This window comes from Onychostoma macrolepis, chromosome 20 (assembly GCF_012432095.1).
Source record: "Onychostoma macrolepis isolate SWU-2019 chromosome 20, ASM1243209v1, whole genome shotgun sequence".
Taxonomy (NCBI): Eukaryota; Metazoa; Chordata; class Actinopteri; order Cypriniformes; family Cyprinidae; genus Onychostoma; species Onychostoma macrolepis.
The window spans coordinates 9,195,402-9,200,946 of NC_081174.1; the positions used below are offsets into that span (position 1 = coordinate 9,195,402).

General features: G+C 35.4%; 1 non-coding gene across 1 annotated transcript; it reads right to left on the reverse strand.

The window, feature by feature from the left end:
* Window positions 1-2,295: 2,295 nt before the first annotated feature.
* On the reverse strand, window positions 2,296-2,411 carry LOC131527788 (U5 spliceosomal RNA). The gene has a single exon (XR_009267747.1). It is a non-coding gene; the product is annotated as a U5 spliceosomal RNA (small nuclear RNA).
* Between the last annotated feature and the right edge of the window lie 3,134 nt (window positions 2,412-5,545).

The window sequence follows — 5,545 nt, forward strand, 5'->3', positions numbered from 1 at the left end:
ACTGCCACTACAAAAAAACTCCATGATGAATGTATAATAATTGACCATGTATACATGCACTTACAGAGATGTAAGATAATTTACTCGCCCTTAAACCGCTTCAAATAATCAATTTCGTCACACATAACCATTCATAGTTTTGCAGAACTTCACACAAAGATCAGTCATTATTCTCGTGGCTACATAGCATTTGACCACTGGATTTACAAAAATAATTTCAGATTTAAGAATTGTTTCAACATTGCATCAACTACTGATGAACATAAATTTTTATTTGAATTATCACTGTCGGTTATTTTACCGTGTATTACTTTGGAAGGCGTTTGTCTTTCAAGCACATTAAAATGCACAAATTCACCAACTTTTTTTGTCATCTGATCCTTTCACTTAATATATTTTTATTTGAAAAACCCCTGAGATTTTAAAATATTATTAAAATATTTATGAAGCATCACATTTATATGTTCATGGTTCTCTGATGTTGGTTATGGTCACGCGACATGCAAATAAACAAAATATTTCTTTTCTTTTTTTTTTCAGTGTTTTATTTTGATTTCATTTTATAGTTATGTTTTAATTTAATGTTTTTATGATTTAATTATTAGCTTTTTTTTTTTTTTCATGTAATTCGGAATCAGTAATGGATTACAATTTGTAAGTAATCCACCCAGCTCTGCACTCCGTTATTTAAAAATAAAAGCGGTAAGAAATTTAAGTTAAAGAATAAAGCTAGAATGCACAAATAAATGAATTTACAAAGCATGTGGCATTCTTTCTTCTTTGGAACACAAGATGCACGATGGGAACTAAACAACATGACCTGAGTCCATTAACTTTGTATGGACAAAAAAAAAAAGAAAAAAGTATTCTTTAATATTCAACGGAAGACACAAAATCATACACTTTTGGAGAAACATTTTTGCCTGAACTATACCTTTAAGAAAACGGTTTATTCTGTGTTTTGCAGAAAGTCAGGTTGGTTTAACCATAATTTAAACGCGACTGCTGTTTTCTTGCCTTTCAGGGACTTAATCGACCGCAGTTGAGCTCACATGTAAATGCATGTGGCGTTCTATCAGGTGTTGGAAGAGTGCGCATGCGCGCAGAATAAAGATTCCGAAACCAGCTGCTTACTGATAACTGCATAAATACTGGGGTTAAGAACAATGCGTGTAAACACAAGCGTAGCTTTTGTATCTTTTAAACGCTTTTCTCGCAACAGGCGGTTTTCGAGTAGGCATATAAATGTGGTCAATATGCAAAAGATTCTTTAATAGAGTAAAACTTAAAAGCAGTGCTGAGACATTCAGGATCAGACAAAGAATATTTTAAGCTTCAAGAACCACAGGGGGTGGAAAACAAAGGGAAGAGCAGACGCTCACCAACCCCCGCCTGCAGTTCACATCCCGGCCAGCAGGGGTCCGCACGCCGCCTGTGTCTGTGTCTACCAATTTGCCAAAGTACTTTACATGTGTACAGCTCTAAAAAGACCAGGGGCTCGCTGCATAAACATAGCCACAATGTTTCGACATCAGTCTTACTTTTCAGATTCAAATTAGACCATCCTACCTTTTTGTACAGAATTCAAAATATTACGAGTTTCTTGAAGAAGAAGAAGAAGAAAAAAAAAGACTAACTTTAAGACTAGACTGAATGAAAAACACTGTAAAACCAATGTTAGCATTCATTCTGTTTTATGGCTTGTAACTTTGTGTGCAGTTAATAATGTTTGTTTCTTGTTAAAATAATGTAACTTCTAGAAAGATGTCATTAATAACTTGCCATTACGGATTTGACAGTTAAATGGAAAGACTAGCTAAAGGGATACTGAATCCCATGTAATCAATTGATAGGTTTTCCGAATCAAAATAACATCCTCAAAAACATGTTTTCCCAAGATAGCTAAATGGACGTTTTGTTTGAAAATTTTAATTTGGTGAATCTACAATATTTTTTCATTTCAAATTTAAGGACATGGCAAACATCCACTTGAACTAATATGGATCAAATATTAAAACTAAAATAAATTAATATTCGTCCCATGTTCCTACAAAATTATATAAAACGTATCTATTACACGTTTGTTGTTTCACAGAATATCCACGTTCATATATTATAGTATCATTTAACACAAAACGAGATAGCCTATGCGTAACTTCAAATACATTTTAACAAATGTATAACTTCCAAAATAATTTTAATTAAATGCATTTATTATATAACGACTCTTATATAGATGCACTATAAATACATTGAACAACTATACTTCTTCATCTATCTTTGACCAGTAAAGGAAGCCCCGCCAAAAGGCAGGGCATCAAAAAATTACTTTATACTCATAGTGTTCTTCCCCACGGAAATCTTTAGTAAAAGGCGAAAGATTTATACGATCTGAGGAAAAACATGAGTGTACTGATGATCTACTGAAACCAGCAGCTGCCAGACCAACGCCAACACGCTGCGTAACGACGGTGAGACCGTGAGCGAACATTTTCAACTCGGCTAAACACTAGCTGAATCGCTCAAGAGTGTTATCCATATGTCTACCGAACTAGTATAATCAAATACAACGAATAAAAAGTAAGAAATGTGTGTGAAATATAACGTGTCGTGTTGCATTGTGGGTAGCTCGGGTCGTGCTCTTCCTGATACGTCACGCTTCATATTATTTACATACAGTTCCGTGACTCAGTGAAATCCGACACTAAAGCAGCAGAAAGAATGAAACTGTTTGTTTCTGAAATAATATCAGTTATCGGTAAATTATTATACAGCTCACTGGAACAATCTCGGGTCCTTCCTGCCGCTTGGTAACAAACTCGCTTTGAGGACAGAGTTGAGAGAGAAACACATCAGCGCTGCATGTCGCACTAATCTCTCCCTCAGGTCGTGTGTTGCCCTCTTTTCCCAGTTCAGCCCGTTTAGTATTATTATTTAAGTACGTTTACAACAAACTCATGGATTTACACAAATTCAGGGAACTTTCCAAACCGAGTTGTTTCAGTGGTTGGCGACACCACACGGTGATAGTCTTTCTTTGCACTTTTAACGTTCACTAAAAGATTTGTAAACTACAGCATTAATCATACTTTTCACGCATCATCAAAACTCACGATTTAACGTCTTCCTAGCGACCTCGCTAAAATGTTATTCATTACATTAAAATATAGGCTATAGCATATACCCCTTCCATACATAGGCTACCTGTGAATCTAGATAAATTTATGACATTAATATGAATAATAACTAATCATGACTCACGTGGTATACTTCGCTGATTTATAAGCACATCACCACATTTGATCAAAATGTCCCTGCTGAAAAAAACAATAGAAAATGTAATGGTTTTAATGGTTATAATGGGAATTGTATTGGTTTTAATGGAAACTATAATGGTGTCTACTGGTATGTGATGGATTCTATTGGAGGGATGTTAAATCCTATTGGAAAAATGCCCAAAACACACTACAAAAAGGAATTTTGTAATGGTTTTACTGGAAAAAGCTAATGGTTCATAATGGTATTTTAATGGAAACCATTTGAATTTCTGTGATGGTTTCTATTGGGCTTTATTGTTTTTTTTTTTGTTGTTTTTTTTTTAGCAGGGGTAGCCTGTATAAAAGCTAGATTTCTCAATATATTTCCTTATGTTTAATATAACTGATGAGTAAGAATATGAAGTGAGTTGAGTTTATTTTATATAGGCCTATATATTTACACTGCCAGAAAAAGAGAAAAAAAATGTGCAGAAATTGTACCTTTAGGGGTACAACAGCTTGTTACTGGGACAGTACCCTCAAAGGGACACATTTGTACCTTATTTACCCCTGAAGGGTGCATATTAGTAATGGAGTAATTATGTACCCTTAAGGTAGCAATATGTAGCCTATTCGTATGGTACTATTATGGACCCTTCAGGGGTAAAGAAGGTACAAAGTGTCTCTTTGAGGGTACTGTCCCAGTGGCAAGCTGTTGTACTCCTAAAGATACAATTTCTGCACATTTTGAGAGTGTAAAGAGGAGAAATAAAATCTTAAAAATGGCAATGAAACAAAGACATGACGGGTGCTTTCTGTTTGGAGGGAGATGGATTTAACATAAATAACATATAAGTGTTTTTCATTTATTTTTGCACTGATTTTGCAGTTTAGTGTCTGAATGGGAGACCTGGATTTGTATATCAGAAAAACCTGCATATGGCTGTGTCTTTCTAATTAAAAGGCAATTTTATGCTCACGTACAGTATGCACAGCACAGATGCCTGTGTTTCTGAGGATCTGCTGTGCAAATGCACGACCAACACAACCTACACAGCATGCTTTGCTGACTTTGCTAAAAACCAAATGCAGAAAAGAGCACAAAGACAGAAAATGTTCGATTTGATCTTTCTCAGGTGGCACAGAAAATCAAACTATATCAGCATTTTTAAATCCCTTAAGATCTCTTTAATATCTCAACTGCTTCTTCTAGACAGCAATTAGATTAAACAGAGCGAGTGGAAACTTTTGCTTAGTCTCTTGCTTCTCAGATTATTCCCTTAAGAAACCTCACATGTCTCCTCTAGAGATCTCAATAATGTCACAACTTAACCATGAATTTCACGAAGAGTTAAAAATGGAGCAAAGTGTGTAAAGATACCGCTCAAACAAAATATACTACGTTCATGTTTTCTGATGGCATGTTGTTCTCAGTCTCTCAGTTTCTCCATGGACTGTGTCACGCATCAGAGCCTCTGACAGATGACCCACCCATTAAATAGTAACAAAGTCTCCCTCCTCAACTTCACCTGACACTCTGTCGTCTGCAAACTGACACGCTGGAGACGATCCAGGGATGAAAGTTACACTAATGAGCTCAATCGTTCGGTTTACTTTGGCGCTTACCCCAGAATGCCAGCTTACCTTTCAGGGCAGCATCAAGCCACAGATAACTGCCCTATATACTGAAGTCACCCGGCTCTTTATCCCCTCACACCTGTCTGACTCACTTAAGGCTTCTTTATTCCTGGACAGGCTCCAGAAAGTCCGTTTGCAGATGATAGTGTCTCAGGTGTGGGCAAGAGAGAGACTTTCAAACACTGTCGGCTTTTAAGATCATAGATATATGTGTCTGTTAAAAAATGTGGGGCATTTTATTTAAAGAACAAAGAACAGATGAACAAATCTGGTGTAAAAAGCATATAACAGATAATTGCTAGAGTTAAAATAAGAAATATAGTCAATTGTGAGACAGAAAATCACAATAATGAGAATAGAAATGCACACTGTGAGATATGAATCTGCAAATAGGACAAATAAAAATCAACCTGTGAGATATTAAGTCACAATTCCGATAAATAAAGTTGCAATTAAAATAGTCGCAAATGTGATATATAGTCACATTGCGATATATAAAATCACAGTTCCAACAAATACAAGTCACATTTACTTGAAATCAAATCGTAATTGTGAGATATGAAGTCTAAATTGTGATGTATTGTAACCCTGAGGTATGGTTAAATTATTACTAATTGTCACAATCATTATGAAATGAAGTTTTGAAATGA